This window comes from Balaenoptera acutorostrata, chromosome 4 (genome assembly GCF_949987535.1).
Source record: "Balaenoptera acutorostrata chromosome 4, mBalAcu1.1, whole genome shotgun sequence".
NCBI lineage: Eukaryota > Metazoa > Chordata > Mammalia > Artiodactyla > Balaenopteridae > Balaenoptera > Balaenoptera acutorostrata.
In genome coordinates, this window is record NC_080067.1 from 4352008 (window position 1) to 4373098 (window position 21091).

Below are 21091 nucleotides of genomic sequence, written 5' to 3' on the forward strand. Positions count from 1 at the left end.
CATAGATGGTAATATGCCAAGCAGAGTACTTGGCACAGAGTAAAGTGAATCAATCAACAGTGGCCGCTACTATTATTATTGTTTTTATTATTTCATCCATACTTCTTCCCTAGCCTACAAAGCGTTTGCTTGCTGCCCCGGGCTCATCTTTTCACCACCTTTTCACCATACTCCAGCCACCCAGTCTTCTTTCTGTTACCTGATTCCTGCCCGAGGGTCTCTGCACTGGTCTCTCCACCTAGAATGTCCTTCCCAAAGATATTAACATGATTCCTTCTATGACAACCAGGGCACAGCTTAACTATCCCCTCCTGAGAGAGGACCTCCCTAACCATCTACTCTAAGGGAACACCACTCATTCTCCAGCAGAACCCCAGGTTTTACTTGTCTGCAGAGCATGTATTCACTTCTGATATCTTCTTATTCACTTTGTGTTTGATTACTATCTGTCTCGCCACACTAGACTGCAAATTAGATGAGAACACAGACTTGTTCACAGCTGTATCTCCTGCACCCAGAACTAGTCCTAAGCACAAGCAGAAGCAGGAAGGAAGGAGGGAGAGAAGGAGGAGTGGATGAAAGGAGGGAGGGAGAGAGGGAAAGAAATCTGAGGCTGGAAAAAATGAACTTGATGCTTTAAAGGTTACTACAGTTTGATAGGGAACCTGGTTTTCTATATAAGTGGCCAGTAAGTGAATTCTTGTACCTAACTGCAGTACTGAAAGGCATGGCATCATGGAAGCAGGGTTTCAGATATACACATACATACACACACCCACATTCACATGGATACGTATGTCCACTTGCACATCTCAGGATGAACTCTAAGAGTGAGCTGCTAGCCATAGGCTCCTATCCACACGACACGTCAACTCATCCACTATTATTTTTCCTCATCTATAAATTAAACGGCCCGCTTCATTCCTTTTTGTCTGTTTTCTGTTATGACTACATGTGGTTTATTAGGCAAAGAGATTAGTCAAGAATTCTGATCTGTAGGAATGTTTATGTTTTCTTCTAACAGAAACATGATTTCCTGACTTTGGTATTCTGGCAAATCTATTTTGCAAAATATAAGCTCAGAATCTCTGCAAAAGTACATTAGCGGGGCTTCATAAAACCTTATCAGCAGCATTTTGCTTTATCGATGGAATGGCAATAGTTCAGACAGAAATGTGTTGCCTTTTTCATGCTCCGAAGTAAGAGAATGTTCAAGAGAAGGGGGTAATTAAAAGCGACCTGCCCTGCGGTAGAGGAAGGAGTGTAATTCTCAACTCAAGTGTCAAAGAAGGATGCAAGTACTTCAGCAAACTGAGAAAGAGTCCAGAGATCGTCTGTACAGTATTTTTTCTTCCACTTTCACACTAGCAACATGTTAACGTAAATAAATACATTGCATAATGCAAATAGTGAACAGTAAATTATAATGGAAAGGTACTGCTTGGCAGGAGAAGAGAATTGAGTTGTGCACATGGTTTTGTAAGTAATGTGAATTGGTTTTTACATGTTACATTTTTAATTTTCATTTTACTTCCAAGTTCATCATATAGTTTTAATTTTTATCTAAGAAGAAAAAGTGTGTATTCTACTAGTTTTCTCATAATTACACTAATACTTAATAAAGTATTTAATATGAAGTTTGTGTTTCTGAGACTTGATTTCAAGGTTTAAATCCAGACCATTTTAAAGAAATAAGATGCATCATCAACGTTAAGGCGTTGGCTATAAAACACTTTGCCTCCAGAATTTCTTGAAATCTCTTCGCAGAAAGACGGCATTTCTAATAGTTTTCAGAAGACTTACTCTACTGACAAAGAAATAAAAAATAAACCTAGTAAAATGCCACTTTGACAATACAGAGGTGAGATGAAAATGTTCACTTCAGCATATATCCCTTTAATATACATCACTATACCAAGTTCTCCATGAATGTACAGGCAAAGAGTAAAATTTGTCTTCTAAACTTTTCCAATCCAAAGTTGTCACTATCCTGTCTCTCCTAAGACCTGAATTCTGAGGCTCCTGGTGATATGCCATCCATCTCCAAAGCTGGACAGAGCAGAAAGACCAAGACAGTGAGATCAGACATTACAAAACGTCAAGACTATTTTGGAAAAAAACAGACGGTGTTGAGGAATCCTGCTTCCCGAGTTTCCTCGGTGCTCGTTTAAACAACGGAAACCAACAAGGCCATTCTTAGGTTCTGGACTATACCAAAACAGGCAGTGGACCAGTTTTGGCCTCCTGGCTATAGTCTGCTGACCCCTGCTCAGAAGTTCTGTCATTGCGCAAAAGCAATCAAGTCCTTAGCTCTGACATTCACTTGTCCCTCTTCCTGAACCGTTCCGTTGTGCCTCTAAGAACGGTGTTCTCAAATTTTAAATCCTCTGAGGGCTTGTTAAAACATGGACCGGAGGGCCTCACATCCAGGGTTTCTGACTCAGTAAGTCTAGGGCAGGACTTGATAATTCATATTTCTAACAAGTGCCCAGGTGACGCTCAGGCGATCACACCTTGAGAACCACTGCTCTCAACTTGCTCAGGATTATCAGCAAAGTACGGTACATCCTCAGTCTCTCTTTAGAACGTTCCCTCTACCCTCTGGACTCACCTGCAACGTATGTACCTTCTATCTGGTATCTTGGGAGTCCTCATGGGCAGTTCTTCTCCCTCATCCTTCACCTCCAATAAAACGTGAAGTCATGATTATCTGACGTCCCGGATACGTTTTGATCTACCCACTTCTACCCATCTTCCACCTGACTCCAGACTACCACCTTACTTTTCAACAGCCTTCCCACTGTGCCCCCCACATGTACTCTGCCTCATTCCAAACATTTCGCAGAATGCATGCAGGATGATCCCTTTAAGATGAAAATCTTCCTTGCTTAAAACCACCCTGCTAAAGGCTTTCCGAGGCTGTACCAGATGGGGCCCCTATCACCTCTTCTGGCGTGGACCGGCCCTCACGCTGCTCTGACCAAGCTGCTTCCCGGCCTCCATACTTGCTGTTCTCCGCCCAGGATTCTTTCCCTATTCAGTCAGTCAACAGTATTCATCTTTCACTTCTCAGGCCCAAGTCACATCCCCAGGAAAGTCATTCTTGACCCTTCCAGACCAGGCCAAGATCCCCACACTGTGTAGTTTTTCCTAACCATCTGTCTCCACGTTAAAATAATAAAAATAACTAACATTTCTTATACTAGGCACTGTTCCAAGCCCTTCATACACTTCTTTATTTAACCTTCACAAAACCCCACAAGGTAGCTGCTGTTAGAATTCTCTCTTCTCCTCCTCCTCCTCCATTCCTTTATTAAACCACATGAGGGAACGGAGGCACAAAGAGTTAAACAGTTCACCCAAGTTCAACCAGCTAGTAAGTGGAAGAGCCAAATGCAAATTCAAGCCATCTGTCGCCAGATCATAAATACTGCCTCTCAAGAGCAGACAACTTGACTAGATTTTAATTTTCATGTGGTCAGACACCATGCAGACAGAGTTCACACAGAGCCTGGAATATATTAGGTACACGACTTGCTGAATGAATTAACTGATTATACTTTAGCAGAATATTATATATCATTCACTAGTCCACATTATTAAGGCTTATTTCAAAAAAGGGCTCTCCACCCTGCCATTGGTCTTAGCATAATCCATTACAGACTTTATCTTTAAACAACTGTAGTACCATCATTATGTGGATCAAGTCCTTTAATTCTTTTCATACCCAATATTTTTTATCGACGTGCTAAGCCATTTCACCTACTTATATATATAAATGTAAGCCAGCATAAACAGAACATTAACATATTACCATAATCCAGTTACTAAATTTCTGTGAAAATTATTTTTAGAGAGGAATAGGTATTCTTGTGGAGTATTTTTATATTCAAAGGGTACACAGTAGAGCAGTGATAGAGGGATAAAAATACTGTCTTAAATCACCACTTCATTCCATTTATTATTGTTTTATTATTTTAAGACGTGATACATATAGCCCTCACAATCCAAATTCTTCCAAACTCAGAAAACTGAACAAACTTTTTAAGATGGAGTTGTTTTCCTTTGCTATTCAAGCTTTCATTACTACTCACTATCCGAAACTCAGGGACCAAAAATATTTAAATAATGCGGTCTCTTTCAGTATACAAAGTCAGGAACCAAACAGACTCAGACAGTAGAGAATACCTGAGTTTAATTTATTTTGAGATTTAAAATTAAGGAAGGCATGCCATTTGCTTTGGTTGTTTGTCCAAGAGAGGCATAGGCTGAAAAAAAAAAAGGGTGTTGAGAAACATCTAACGAGATTTTGAGTCTCCTAAGGACAGTAATCATATTTCTAAATCTTTCCATCATCCCTGGACATAGCACATGATAGATGTCCAATAAAAATTCTGATGAACGCTTAATGTGTTAATACACAGGCAATACAGTGTCCTCATTCCTAAAGTATGGTTTACGTGTACATTATAAATTTCTTTCAAACTTACTATTATGATGAAACTAGTACTTAAAAATATATAGCTTAACTATCAGCTAAGATAACTGGCAACTCAGGTTGATTTCTGGGAATCCCCTATTCATTAACCTTCAGTTAGGTAGTTAAGAACCTGCCTGCGGAATGTGCTAGCTGTATGACTTTGGGTAAGTAACCAACCACCCTAACACTTCAGACTTCTTGTACGAAAAATGGGGACAACATATCTACCACATAGAGTTATTGTAAGGATTAAACGCTTCCAATGTATGTAAAGCAAACAGCATTCCACAAATAAACAGTAAATAAGCATCCAGTAAGTATTAGCTGCTATATAACTACTGTTATGTATACAAACATAAACTTGTATTTTCCACTACTTATTACTTTACTAAAATGTGATGATGACTACTGTGGTTTAGATATAAATAAGTGCGAATGCCAAAAGCAAAGATATAATGATATTCTGTCAATATATATAGCAAGTGGAAAACCACAGTAACAGTCAATCTGAGTTTTACATACCCTTTCAATGGATAGCTTGTTCAAGGGAGAAAACATCTACAAAGATAAACTAGAAAGTGTTTTTTAAAAGACATGATTTAAAATAAATAATCTTGTTGGGAGTCTGCTAAAACATACACCCCAAAAAAACCCAAAAAAGCAAAAACCCAGCAAACTAAAGAAAAAATATCCCTGTGAATATAATCTCCATATTCTTAGGAAATATTATCCTGTACAAAGTAACCAGTACTGAATCATTTTTATAACAACAATTTCTCCAAAATGAATATAAAACAGCACTTAAGAGACGATTTCCACAAGAACCCTCTAGAGCATCTGGAACTGATGACAGTCGGAAATACTAAAATGAAAACTGAAAACTTAGAGAAAAATAATGTAAATGGCTTCACAGATCTCACAGAAGAAGAAGTGTATGCTTAGAATGGTTATGAAATAAATTTAAGTTTTAGAAGAACAGAGTTTAACGGGTCACCTAAAATCGCAAGTGCGTAACGATGCAAATACTGGGTTAACTGGGGAATTCAGAGTTCCGTGATCTAGCTTCACTGAGCGGGCACCCTTGGACGCCGAGTACGGAGACCCCCAGCCTGCCGGTCTAGGTGTGCCTGGGGTTTCGTTCTTGTGACTCGGGCGGCTCCCGTTCGCTCAGCTCTCACCCTACACGAAGGCCCGTCACTGCTGTCACACTAACCAGCCCCCATGTGGCCCTGCTCTCACTTGGAGACCTTGCCGATGGTCTCCTCAGCTTTCTGTTTTACTTGCCACTTCCCCTTGGGTTTTTGCGTTAAGAGTAACTGATTACATTTTTATGGTGGTAAAATATATGTAACATAAAATTTACCATTTTAACCATTTTTAAGTGTACAATTTGGTGTTGTAAGTATATTCACAGCATTGTACAACCATCCCTACTATCCATTTCCAAAACTTTTTCATCACCCCAAACGGGAAGTCTGTACCCATTAAACGGTAAGTCCCCATCCGCGCCCTGCCACCCCATCCCAAGTAACCTCTATTATACTGTCCCTATGAATCTGCCTATTCCAGGTGCCTCATAAGTGGAATCATACAATACTTGTCCTTTTTAGTTACTCCGAAGACTGTTTACAGCTGTACTTAAAGTGAGCACTGAAAACTCACACTGATCTTCCCTGATTTTATCATCAGATACAAATAGATGACTATTAGATTATTCCAACCATAACATCCATTCACCCACAGCCAAAAACCCAGCAGGCTTCGATAAACTGTTATGACAGACATATAGCATTTGGTAGAATTCAAGACAGTGTAATTTCTGAGGCATCACACACGCTCCATGATGCTTCTGACAAACTGCTCACCTTTGCCTACTGGTGCCTTCCTATAGCTCTGTCCAGCCCAACCCAACTCTACGTAAAGGGACAGGGCAGAATGCCTAAATGCCTAACATCTAAACTAGCAAGACGCTTCCACATACCCCATGCCATCCTATCAGAATTAGAAATAGGTGAGCTCTGTACTCCCTGTCCTGTTACTCAACTCTCTCTCATCTCATGGTGAGCCCGTGATACCTACGCAGCTCATGGAGTCCTCTCAACGCCTAAGCAAGTTACCCCCACTGAATGGCCTCTGGCTTGAGAACTACTTTTTCATGATAACAGATTTTTACTTCTCAGCTAGTTGACTCTGGCATGGTAACTGAAAGAAGCATTCTAATTAAAATGATTCCCGTAAGACCGAAAAAAATTTATATGGGAACCAGTGTATTATTTAAAGAACTGTAGAAAAAAATCAGGGTGCCAATAAAGAGCAAATAAAGCAAAATGCTTCCGTTTTCGAAAGGATGGATTTTGCCTACCATTTAGAAAAAGGAGTGATGATTATTAGAATTCAGACATATTTTTAAACTCTTGCTAAGAGATCCGAATTTTCTTCTTTTAATAGGGTTTCAGGACTGAAGGAATTCTAAGAACATGGTATACCAGGATTTACAAGACATTTGCTAAGCTATCATATGATATCCAAGATAGAGAAACAGGTGGATTTTTAGTTAGTTGAAGGACCAAACCCAAACAGTGCTAATCAATGGTTTGAGATTGACTTGTAGCTTGTAAAGTATCACATGCCTTGAACCTTGCCCAGTCCCCTTCAACATTTATGTGGTAATTTTCATGAAAGAACAAAAACAATAAATTTACATATGTTACAAAGCTAGAAAGGGTAGTTAATATCAGAATTAATCTTTTTAAAAAGTTTGTAAAGAAGTGAAAAATACAATAAAATACAATGAATTCTTTCAATATTTATCAAGATCTTACTGTATTTCAGACCCTATACCAGGAATTTGGTTTATAAAAAAACTGTAAAAATTCTGCATATCTGGCTCACAGACTGTCTTTTCTTTAAAACAAGTTTTAATACAATTTTTAAAGGTTACTTTCCATTTCCAACAGGGGGAACATAGACAATATTACAAAATATTGTCTATGTTCCCCGTGTTGTACAATACATCCTTGGAGCCTATTTTACCCCCAACAGTTTGTACCTCCCCTTCCCCCACCCCTATATTATCTGCCCCCCACTGGTAACCCCTAGTTTGTTCTCTGTATCTGTGAGTCTGCTTCTTTTTTGTTATATTCACTAGTTTGTGGTATATTTCAGATTCCACATATAAGTGATAACGTACAGTATTTGTCTTTCTCTGTCTGACTTATTTCACTAAGCATAATACCCTCCAAGTCCAACCACGTTGCTGCAAATGGCAAAATTTCATTCTTTTTTATGGCTCAGTAGTATTCCACTGTATGTAGGTATACACCACATCTTCTTTATCCATTCATCTATTAATGGACACTTAGGTTGCTTCCATACCTTGGCTATTGTAAATACTACTGCTATGAACACTGGGGTGCATGTATCTTTCCGAATTAGTGAGGTGTTTTTTTTGTTTTTTGGATATATACCTAGGAGTGGAACTGCTGGGTTGTATGGTAGCTCTATTTTTAGTTTTTTGAGACACCTCCATACTGTTCTCCACAGTGGCTGCACCAATTTACATTACCACCTACAGTGTATGAGGGTCCCCTTTTGTCCACATCCTCTCCAACACTTGTCATTTGTGTTCTTTTTGATGACAGCCATTCTGACAGGTGTGATGTGGTATCTCATTGTGGTTTTGATTTGCATTTCCCTGATGACTAGTGATGTTGAGCATCTCTTCATGTGATCTCAGGCTCATTTTACACTTTCCCTCCCCACATCTGGAATCAGCTATTTCTCCAGGGAACTTTGGTTTCTTTTACTGGGGAATGGTAATAGCAAGATCTGGGCACTAGGTATACTCACTGCTACTGGGATGCCACTTCTTCTGGCTCTTTCCTATGGACAGAACAGGAACTACATTTCTGCAATATCATGAGTTCGTATTGACAGTAGCAATTCAAATTGGACATAACAGGTTTTTTTCCTTAACTTCTTTCATTTTATATTTGTAACTTTGTTACACTGAATATCCTGGGTTCTAATAACATGCTTATATGTTTTTACACATAAAAGTTAAAAAATTATTCAAGTCACAATACTAGTATTATCAGTAACAATGAACCTACCGAAGAAAGTTCAAGATTTCTGTGCAGTTTTATGTCCTTAAAATGTAACTCACTAAAGATTTCCCAACTTTTTCAAACTGCCATATGTTCTCGGGATGTTCTAAGATTTCATATTCTGTTCTATTCTGATCCATTCTTCTTTCTGTCTAGGAATAACTGAATTTTAACAGATATGTGATAAATGAATCTCTAGTTAGCTGAATGTGGGGAAAGCAGGCATATTTGTGGACAGAAAACCCTCTAAGGGTTTCTTTTCTTTCTTTCAGTTGTTCATTCAATCATTTTCTAGTTCATACTCTGGCAAAGGAACACGCCTAAAGCTTTCAAGTTTTGGTGTAAAGTTGCAAAAGGAAAAAAAATCTTAATGTTCTGAGAAGACTTGAAACTGAAAAGCAGGAATTAGTCATCTAATGCAATTACAAGTGGTATTCTAGGGAGTTTATACCAACATTTCACTTCTGTAAACTAAAAATTTGTGTATTGTTTTCAATTTTTTTTTTAAAATCAAAGTTTAGATAAGAACTACTTAAGTTTTCTGAAGGAGCAGAATTTGCTTTTGTTTATCCTGGAGCACAGTTTAAAATACAAAGACCTTTCCAAGTAAGCTACTGCAAAGAATACCTACATCGACAAACACGGAGAGAAATTCAATACGTATCCCTTGAATAACTTTCCTGAAAGAAGTGATTTATTTGGGGGGAATTAATAAAGATAGCTTTGTTTAGTTATGAAATGGCATACAGAAACTAATAAAATGACTGTACAAGGGGATGTCACAATTCTTTAAAAAAGTTTTCTAAGTTGTAAAATGAGTCAGTTTAATACTGGACAGTAAAATAAACACAGACACCAAAACCAATTATGAAAATAATCTACCACCTCTGATGTTTGCCTTCTTAGTATGTTTCCATGTTCTTTCAAAAATACTAGCTCTGTATTTAAATAAACAGAATGGGAGCGGACAATGTCAAAGTATTATGTTTTCTAATATATAAAATAATATAAAATATTTTATTAATATTAGAGTATTAACATGTAGCTTTTCAATAAACGAAGAAATAGTACATGTATTTTAAAGGTATTATTAAAAGCTTTAAAATTCCTCAGACATTTTCTTTAAGAGTAGCTTACATTTCAGGAAAAATTCATTTGTAAATAGAGACCATCATAATGTCATAAAGTGAGGCATTTTTAGTGAAGTATCTTTTCTCCTTTAATGTCCTAAAATTAACAGCGCTCTTTGTGACCAGAGGAATATGAGACCAATGTTAATTAGCATACAGAACATCCCCCAAACAACAGTGTTTTAAAACAGACCAGCAGTGAGAATTCCACCTGGGAAATATGCTACACATTTTACCGTCAACAATAAAAAATAATTACAATGTAATTACAGAAGCAGGTAAATATTGAGAAATACTGTTTAAACAGTGTAAGCAGTACTTATTGAACAATAGTTTTACAGTACTCCACAAATGACTGTGAATCAAGATTGCAAAGAATGGCAATGAAGTGCAGGCTTGTACGGCCTTAATTTCTTTGAAAAACGTCTGGTAATTTTTCTTAGGTAGCTGAAGATTACCAGGTAGTTTGGAATAAGTATGTATAAGGTCACATTCCAGTCATTTGAAGCTCAGTTTTAGTTTTTCAGGAACTCATTCTTTGTCCTCTTTATTAACTATTCTTCCCAATAGCAGTCATTGTAAAGGAAATTATATGGTAGTTTTTGTCCAAATGTCTGTTTTGTGTTATTTACTTGTTATTTTTATCTTGCTACTTCTGAAAAGGAAATGCATACATGATAGTCATTAAAATAAAGATAAATCATTGAAAAACTCATTAAAAATCACGTGGTCATTACAATCTAAAAACTATATGTAACAAGACCATTTCAAGGAAGGAAAGTAAAGGGACCTATGTAACAAAAGGAGGAACAACAGTTGTGACCGCGAACTGGGCTAAGGAAAATGGTTGCATTTGGACACAGAACTCAGCTTTGAGCTTCCTGGCAGCCAGTGCTGTTTGCAGATACACGTATTTCTGTCTGGGAACTTTATCCGGTGATGTTTTTATCTGCAGAAAGGGGTGGTACTTAGGTACCCAGGAAACCATTTCTAGGTGCCCACCAAATGTTTTTCGCTAAAGCTCGAAATCACTTTGCAAATTTTAGAGAAAACCAACAGAGTCCTTTGGCACTTTTTAAAAGGTGATGACAGGTGTACGTGCTGTTAGTGCTGGAAAATACAGCTATGCGTTTCCTTATACAGGTGATAAAAGCGTTTACTGAAGCAGAGATTTGTGAAAATGACTGGGAAAAGTGTGATGCTGGCGACTTAATCCTGCCTCTTCCCCACCGCCATCTGCAGGTCCCAGCCTTACCTCTGTGCTGGTGCTGCTGTTGAAGACTGAACAGATCATAGTTTCAGTCTTAATCTGAAGTAGTAACGGCCCTGGAAGGCTCTCTGAGATTAGTGGTTTTCAAACTGGTCCAGGGGGGTCTTGGAGGGATACCAAATGCACAGGGTCCTGAGCTTCCAGAGCTTTTAAAGAAAAAGTTCTTTTTCAGTTTCAATATTTTTAAACTCCCACACCTAAAACCTCTTTTAGATAACGTGCTCATCAAATACTTATCTCTGTCCCTTTGGAAGGCTACCCTGAAGGAATAAGTTACTGACATGTGAGTGACCAGCCTTGCATATTTACTTTTCTTGGAGAACTGGGAGAGTTCTTAGGGCTTAAAAAGAGATTCTGATGTTTCAGATCTGTGATGGAGAGGAAGAACCTTAGGTTTTCTGGCACAAAATCACAGCACCTGCTTACTTGACTGCTTTTTTCACCTGCAAGAGAAAAAATTAAGAAGACCCTGTACAAAGCTTCCCTAGCATTCATTCGTTTTGGTTAGAGCAGTCAGAGTGCTGACTCACTACTAAAATTACTTGGAAGTATTTATAACTCTGCGCATTATTGTTGTTAGCAATAGTAGTAGTAACGGCAGGAGCAGTACCATCTGGTAAGTAGATAGTCTGCAGTTTACAGAGGGTTTACACTTTCCCCTGTGTGTGTGTTATCACATATAATGTCACTTAATACTCAATAATTCTGAGAAATACAGACATATTTGTCATCACTCGGTGTAACAGATGAATCAATCAAGACATATAGAGGTTAAGTAACTAGCTTACGATAACTTACTAACTAAAATCTGAGACTCAAGTTCTGATCATATACGACTTTTCAAAGCTCACGGTCTTTCAACTGCATCATTTGTTAAATTAAAAGTTTCAGTTGCTGGTGCATTTTGTCCACTCAGAAAGAGCAACATTAACTTCATTTTTCATATTATTTGAAAAAGTAACAGGTACTAGCCCTACCCGAGGCTTAAATTAAAATATGCACTATCATTAGTAACCAGTCATTTTAGTAATAAAACAGTATATGATTTCCCTTAAAAATAGGTTAAAAAAGTTTCTTCATCTCCTTTACCCTAGTAAAACTTGTTAGTATTTCTGAGAGTGATTATTTTTATCGTTTTTGTATTTTGGGGTTATAAGAAAGGCTTCTGAGAAATCTCTATCCTGCTGTGCCTTCTGAGCCCTCAAGACCCCTTCCTCCCTCATGAATGACGGGGGCATAGCCCCTGGTACGTAAATATCCTAGGTATCAGTGGCACCTACTTACAGCAAAAGAGTTCAGTGTACAAAAACAGACCAAAATATTCATTTCACCCTTCTTTTTAATATTTTTTATTTTTATTTTTTAATTTATTTTTGGCTGCATTGGGTCTTTGTTGCTGAGTGCAGGCTTTCTCTAGTTGCGGTGAGCGGGGGCTACTGTTCATTGCGGTGCGCGGGCTTCTCATTGCGGTGGCTTCTCTTATTGCAGAGCACGGGCTCTAGGCGTGCGGGCTTCAGTAGTTGTGGCTCGCGGGCTCTAGAGCGCAGGCTCAGTAATTGTGGCGCATGGGCTTAGTTGCTCTGCGGCATGTGGGATCTTCCTGGCCCAGGGCTTGAACCCGTGTCCCCTGCATTGGCAGGCAGATTCCCAACCACTGCGCCACCAGGGAAGCCCATTTCATCCATTTTTAATGACCAAAACTTTCAAAACAAAATAAAACTGAAGAAATTATAACTCGAGTGTCTTTCAGATCATCTAGAATGGATTCTGAACAACAGGGATACATTTTAAACAGGAAGGCAAATGAGAAATTAATGACAAACACTCAATAAACTATATTAGCATACTTTTGTGCTAATGAAAAGCCAAGTATATTATATTTTTCTCTCTGCTGCTGTGCTACTTGTGGAGTCTCCAGGAGCGGCCCTTCAAGTGTCTTTTTCTGGACGAGAGCACATTCAGCCACAGGTTCTGGAGTGAGGCAACTAGCTGTACAATTCAGCCAGGAGACCTGCTGTTGAGACATGAATTATCCAGATGAGCTGTCTCTTCTGCTAAAATTTAGCTAATTTGTCAGATTTTTCATTGACTTTCTATATAGATCTTTACATTTATGGTGCAATCAGGACTTTTATTGTGTGCAAATTTGAGAGAAACAAGGCTTTAGGGCCTTAAACGTTCCAGCAAATAAGCACATAAGTGAGTACAATTCCTAATTTAAAAATTGGTTTTCCAGTTGTGTGGATTATCTAGGCATCTTTTTCCCTCCGCTGTGCTTTGAATCAATGGTCATTTTGTGGACCTCAAGATATATTTCCCAAAGGGTTTGGTGAATCCTTGGAATTTAAAGAGAGAAGAATTATGCCATCAATTATGAAGGGAAAAAAAAATGGGGGAAGACTGACTCTGGCTTTCAGTGGTCTAGTCTGTTTTTGTCCTTTCTTTCTGTTGACTTATTTTGACCAAATCATAGAAATGTTAGCCTTTTTTGCAGCAGTGGGTTGTAGGGGGAGATTTCTGAAGTAATATAGATAATATTATTTCTTGAATCAGCAGATTAATACAGACTATCATTTCATGGGAGTGTTAGCAAATGTCATATACAAATATGGTTCCATCTTCAGAAAGTTGAGATACAGGAAGTTAAATTGAAATAGATGTCTTTACTACTGGATGTGTTAGAAATAAACATGCTAATAACGTTCATAGAAAGGGATATGGAATAAAGCATTTTTTGAAAATTCACTTCACCATGGAATCCCCTTTTATGGAGTACCTACTAACTTCTCACAGATTAGGAAAACGCTGAGTTTTAAACCAAATTTAAAAACCAACCATGCTATAAAACCCTATTTGTTTGAAATATAAATCACTGATTGAAACAATCTCAAATTTGTAAACTTTGTATTGGAAGATTATATTAAAAAGTAGTTTGTACATGCCAACCTGCAGGTCAGCTCATTGAAAGAATGCACCTAAACATTAAGAAAAAGTTTTATGTAAAAAAAGTTACAAATGAGGTTTAAAATACAAGGCAAACGTGTATGTATTCATTTCACACAATGCTTTGTGGAAAGCAGTGCGTTTATTTAAAATGCATTAGTTCATTTGTCCATGACTTATAATCAATAAAATTAACTGAAACTCACAAAATGAAAAATACCCCCACAGTATATCTGTGTGTGTGCGTGTGTATGTGTGTGTGTGTGGTGTAAATGAATTATATATCTTAAGTAGGGAGAAACTACGAAATTTTTACAAATTTAACAAATCATTTTATTTTGAATGTATATGAAGTATTTTTTATTTAAACCAGGTAAATTTGCTAATAATTTTACTCAAAACATTGGCTTGGAAGGCGAAGTCTTTTAAATGAAATTAATATTTGATTTTATTTTAAACAAATGCCCACGTACTTAGTAGTCACAAAGATTTGAAATCGTTTCTTCATGAAACACTAAAACTAGATTTTGTTTGTGGACTCTTTTTTTATCTTTAACACTGTTGTAATTTGATATTTTATTTCATTAACAGGTAAATCAGTTTTGTCCTAACTATCCTGTGGCAATACAGGAAACATGATTATTACTGAATGAAACTTTTTTAGGTGAGTTAGAAAGAAAATAATGTTCACTTAGAAAACTACCTGAATCTGGAGGTGGATGTTAGGGGTGACTGCACAGCAATGTGGAGGTACTCAATGCCACTGAGCTGCACACTTAGGAATGATTAAGATGGTAAATTTTATCTAATGTATATTTTACCACAGTTTAAAAATTGAATTAAAAAGTATCGGATTATAAAAGTAAATTTTCATTATAGAAGATTTAGAACATAGTGAAAAACTCAAGACAGATAAAGTGAAAAACTCAAAATGTAAACCATTTGCTACACTAGACTTCCAGTTTTAATTGAACTTGTTTTAGTAATTATACATATGTTTTATACATTTAAGATAATCTTGCGAGGTTTTAAAAAATATTTAGAGCTCATTAGGCTTGCTTTCACATTATACCTGACACTTAGCTTTAATCCACAGTAAATATCTAGAGTAATAATATCAAGTATAGTAAAACGTTGTCTCTTGAAGCTCATTATCTTTACTTGTTTTACATTTGGGTGAAATAAAAGTGAATGTGTAGTCTGCTTATTTCTAACAAAGCAAAGTATATATTAATGCATTTAAAATTTTAGGCACTGTAGTGAAATTAAATTTTATAACTAATGGTTTTATTCAGAAGTCAGTAATTCTTATGAACAGGGTAAAAGGTACAGTTTTTGAGTTAGCTATTTGCTCAAAAATTTGGTGACATAGTAGGTAGTGTAAGCCTCACTGATGCCTCAGTATACTTTATCATTCTCAGCCATCAGTGATTAAAGCAAGATTGGTTCATCCTTTTTTGACAGATGTGCTCTTGAGCAAGACTGTCTCATTTTCACTTATTAGTAAAAATGAGAGAGGAATACTGTTTTTTTACTTCTATAAGAATTAAGATTGCTTACTTTTTATTTCTGGTTTTGAAATCACTAGTTTGCTAATATGTTGGTTTAAGCAACCCAAGGTGCAGGGAAATAATTGTACCAAAAAGAAAAAAGAAAGGAGAAGAAAAGGAGGGAGAAAAAAAAACCAAACAGTTGTAATAAACTATAGTCCTTCTCATATGTCACTTCCTGAGAAATAAAACAGGATTCTGATTTTATAAGTATCTACAAGATTAAAAGTCACAACCTTTCTCAAATTCCTAAAGACAAATTAAATTATTTTGATATGAAAATACATTTAAAGACCCATTTATACTTGGTCACAGTTTTCTTCAATCACATGATAGGAAAACTTCTGTCAAAGTCAACTGAACTGGAAATACAAAATCAATGCCAGTAACAAAACATCTCAAAATTTCCAATCACCATCTCATTTAAACAGATTGGTTTTTGTATTAATGTTTAAGCCAACATAAATTTATCCCAAATGTAAAACTTCATCAAGGACACAAAGCAGGCTAACCTAGATACTGGGTATCTCAAAGCAGCTAGATTTAAAATGAGTGATGGTTAGCAAAATCTAATAATGAACTTTTGAGAGAGGAAGAATTGATGAGAATTTTTTTATTATGTGTTAGGATTTTAGGCTTTTTAAAAAATTATTATTTATGGTTCTAGACTCATTGTATAAACCAATTTTAACCTTTCTCCATTTGCTGGATTACTACCTTATATTGGTAGTTCCAACGTAGTAAGGTACTATAATGCAGCAGAAAGGATCCAGAAGTCTCTGTATCCATAAAAATTGTACAAAGCCTACTTTTTATGTATTGCTGGTAGTTATTAATCATGATATGGTTTCAGTATCTACCTAACATTTTTCAAAAATACTTTTGGTTCATTAATTTAGGCATTGATTCCATATGAGCCCTGTTTTCGTGCTATATGTACACTGTTTCAGGCACAGAGAACATAACACTGTGCAATACAGGCAAAATCCGTTCCTTTAAGAAGTATATAATCTAGCCCGGAAAGCCCACTTAGAAGACGTAATTACAAATGTGTTTGGTATAAACTGCCACTGAGAAATGCCAAGTGCTTTGGGATGGTTTGGCACGGTAGTCTAACCCAGACTGGGAATTCAGGGACAACTTTACTAAGAAAATGATATTTGAGACTTGATGGCATTTAGAAGTTAGCAGGACTAAGGGGGACACAGGGAAAAGGAGCACTGTTAGGGTAGTGGAAACAGCATATGCAACACCTGGCATGTAAAAGAGGAACTCAAAGAGGGTTAATAAAGATGGAACAGAGAGAATAAGGGGAGGGAATACTGCATGCCTTGAGGCTAGGAAGGTGGGGAGAAGGTAGATCACGCAAGGTGTTTTAGGCTATGTTGAAGATTTCAGACTTCACCTGAAACACAGAGAAAGCCATCAAAAATCAAAAGGTAAATGATTAGATTTGTATATTTAAAGGATCACTGGCTCAGTCTTTGAACTGGAGAGGAGCAAAATTGGATGTGGGGAGATTTACCAGAAGGGTATGCCAGTGGTTCAGCTGAGAGATGCAGCAGGGTGGGGAGAAAAGAAGTAAGCAGCCTGAAAGCTCCTGGGAGATACAACGAACAAAACTTGGTAAGTGTGAGAAAAGATGACTGCAGATCTCTTCTGGGAGGTTGCCATAAATGACCAAGACAGGTAAGACTGGCAATAGTGGGCCTGGCGGTCAAGACGGTGGAGTAGGAAAACGCTGAGCTCGCTGTCTCTCACAGGCACACAAACATTACAACTATTCACAGAGCAACTACTGATGAGAAAGACCGAGACTGGCAGAAAACATCCTCTACAAATTAAGGTATACAGAAGGAACCACAATAAGATGGGTAAGAGAAGTGGAGATGCTGTATAGTCAAGACCCACACCCCTGGACGGGTGACCCACAAAGGAAGGATAATCACAATTTGAGAGGTTCTCCTCAAGAAGCAAGGGGTCTGAGCCCCACACTGGGCTCCACAGCCCATGGGGGCTCTGCACTGGGAAGACAAGCCCTCAGAATGTTTGGCTTTGAAGGCTAGCAGGGCTTACTTCTGGGAGACCCAGAGGTCTATGGGAAACAGAGACTCCACTCTTAAAGGGCACACACAAAATCTCACACACTCCAGAACCCAGGGCAGAAGCAGTAATTTGAAAGGAGCCTGGGTCAGACCCACATGCTGATCTTGGAGAGCCTCTTGGAGGGTTAGGAGGCATCTGGGACTCCCCGTGGGGACACAGACACTGGAGGCAGCCATTTGTGGAGCTCGTTCTACCACGTGGACACTGGTGCTGGCAGGTGCCACTGTGGAATCCTCCTTCCAGCTCATTAACACTGGGACCCGGCCCTGATCACCAACCTGCCAGCACCAGTACTGGGACACCCCCTGGGTGGGTAGGGACACAGACCCATCCACCAGCAGGCCTGCTGCCTGCAGACCCCTAAGCCCACAGGTTCCACAGTACACCACCCCGTCCAGCAGAGGGCCAAGAACCCAGTCCCAGACAGCACTGTGCCAGCGCTAGCCCCAGGGTCACCAGGGCCCTGCGGTCAGATACCCTGGGGCCTGCTTCCAGCTGCCAGTGGGCCAGCACTAGCCCAGAGACCAACCTCACCCACCAGTATGCAGGTACCCATCTCAGGACCCCCGGGATCAGCCCCACCCACCACAAGGCAGACACCAGCTGCAGGACCACTGCAGCTCTACAACCTGCCAAGTCATAACCCAATTCACTCACCAGTGGGCCAGCACCAATCCAGGAACCCCACTCTGGGCCTGACCCCGCCTACCAGCAGGCCGACACCAGCCCTGGGACACCTTGGAGCCCTCAGCCAAGAGCCCCAGATTCAGTTTAACTCACGAGTGGGCCGTCACCAGCTTTGGGACACCCTGGACCCTGAAGCCAGCCATGTCAGGAACTGGATCCACCCACCAGCAGGACAACACCAGATCTGGGAACCCCAGCCCCACAACCACCAACCCCAGAACCTGGCTCTGTCCACCCATGGGTTAGCACTAACCCCAGGATCCCTGGGGACCTGTAATCAGCTGCCTTGTGAACCTGCCCCTCCCACCAGTGGTCAACAGACTCTGCAAAAGACAAGGCCTGGCAAGCAGCCAGACAAGGGGCCAGCCACACCTACCAGACCACCCACAGTAGTCAACCCACCACAACAGAAGAAACCATGCAGAACAAAGACCCATATAAATGCCTATAGGAGCCTCACTTCAGATCTAAAGACACAAACAGATTGCAAGTGAGGGGATGGAAAAAGGTATTCCATGCAAATGGAAATGAAAAGAAAACCAGGGTAGCAATACATAGACAAAAGAGACTTTAAAACAAAGACTATTACAGGAGACAAAGAAGGACAATACATAACAATCAGGGGATCAATCCAAGAAGACGATATAACAATTGTAAATATATATATGCCCCCAACATAGGAGCACCTAGATACATAAAGCAAATATTAACAGATACAAAGTGAGAAACTGGCAGTAACATATAATAGTAGGGGACTTTAACACCCCACTTAGACCAATGCACAAATCACCAAACAGAACATCAATAAGAAAACATTTGCCTTAAATGACGCATTAGACCAAATGGACTTAACAGATATATACATAGAACACTCCATCCAAAAGCAGCAGAATACACATTCTTTTCAAGTGCACATGGAATGTTATCCAGGACAGATCACATACTTGGTCACAAAACAAGTCTCAGTAAAATTAAGAAAACTGAAATCACATCAAGCATCTTTTCCAACCTTAATAGTATGAGACTAAAAATCAACTACAAGAAATAAACTACAAAAAACACAAAGACATGAAGACTAAACAAGATGCTAGTAAACAACCAATGGACCACTGAAGAAATCAAACAGGAAATTTAAAAATACCTAGAGACAAATGAAAAAGAAAATACGACAATCCAAAACCTATGGAGCACAGCAAAAGCAGTTCTAAGAGGAAAGGTTACAGTGATACAAGCTGACCTCAGGAAACAAGAAAAACCTCAAATAAACTACCTAACCTTACACCTAAAAGAACTAGAAAAAGAAGAAAAAACAAACCCGAAGTTAGTAGAAGGAAAAAATTCATAAAGATCAAAGCAGAAATAAATGAAATAGAGACTAAAATCACAATGAAAGGAGGCAAAAATACAGTGGGGAAAAAACAGCCCTTGAGGTCAGTCTTAGTAATATTTTCTTGGAGATGTCTCCTCAGGCAAAGGAAACAAAAGTCAAAATAAACAAATATGCACAGTGAAGAAAATTATTAACAAAATGAAAAGGCCACCTGCTGAATGGGAGAATACATTTTCAAATGATATAGCCCATAAGGGGCTAATACCCGTAATACACCAAAAACTCATACAGCTCAACACCAAAAAAGCAAACAATCCAATTAAAAAGTGAGTAGAGGATATAAATAGACATTTTTCCTAAGAAGACATACAGATGGCCATTGGCACATGAAAAGGTACTCAACATCACTAATCATCAGGGAAAAGCAAATCAAAACCACAATGGGGTTGAGGTCTATCCCGATGGGGCTTTTTCTGTAAACCTACATCGTTGGAAACGCCTCATAGATTAACTGTGTGGTTTCCTTTACTCATAGAACTACCTGTTAGATCTGTGGGAAAGAACTACAAGACAGAGCTGCCAAGTAAACTATGAAAAACCTAACAAACTTTTTATCTTAGGTATTGGCATATCCCAATGATCTGTACTGTTCTAGGGTGTGATGGCTTAGGAGTGAATATGATTTGAACCTAATACATTTTTAGAGGGTGTCAAATTCAGAACCAGGCAGATCCATCGCCTGACCCTAAACATGGTCCTAAAGTAAATCGCTTGAGGAAATTGGATCCCAAAGATTACAGGTGGGGAATTTTGAAGTGTGTCCATATTTCATTGGAGATCAAAGAAGCCTAACTAAAAGAATTGTGGGCTGACTCACACGATAACTTCTTTTTGAAAGGGCTACTTTATCTTGAAGATTATGAGTTTGGAGGAAGTAAGGTGATTGATTGGCAGTGGAAAGAATCAGAACATGTGAAATTCCTTAAAAATTTATTGACTTAAATAACTTTGTGTTACACATAATTAAAAAAAACCCTTTACACTTTGTGCAGAAAAAAAAAAAAAAAAAAAAAACCACAATGGGATTATCACCTCACATCTGTCAGAATGACTATTATCAAAAAGACAATAAATAATAAATGTTGGTGAGGATGTGGAGAAAAGGGAACCCTCGTGCACTGCTGGTGGGACTCTACATTGGTGCCTCCACTATGGAAAACAATATGGAGGTACCTCAAAAAATTAAAAATAGAACTACCGTAAGATCCGGCAATTCCACTCCTGGGTATTTATCTGAAGAAAATGAAAACACAAATTCAAAAAGATATATGCACCCCTGTGTTCACTGCAGCATTATCTACAATAGCCAAGATATGGACGCAACCTAAGTGCACATTAATAGATGAATGGATAAAGAAGATGTGTTGCATATATACAATGGAATATTAGTCACAAAAAAGAACAGAATCTTATCTTTATAACAACGTGA

At 38.4% G+C, this 21091-nt stretch overlaps 1 protein-coding gene and 1 non-coding gene across 3 annotated transcripts in view; one reads left to right on the forward strand and one right to left on the reverse strand.

The window, feature by feature from the left end:
• Nucleotides 1–21091, reverse strand: part of LOC103016226 (ubiquitin-conjugating enzyme E2 E2) — a 362459-nt gene that overhangs the window by 201801 nt on the left and 139567 nt on the right. The window lies entirely within an intron of this gene.
• Nucleotides 20048–20178, forward strand: LOC114236708 (small nucleolar RNA SNORA18). The gene has a single exon (XR_003622571.1). It is a non-coding gene; the product is annotated as a small nucleolar RNA SNORA18 (small nucleolar RNA).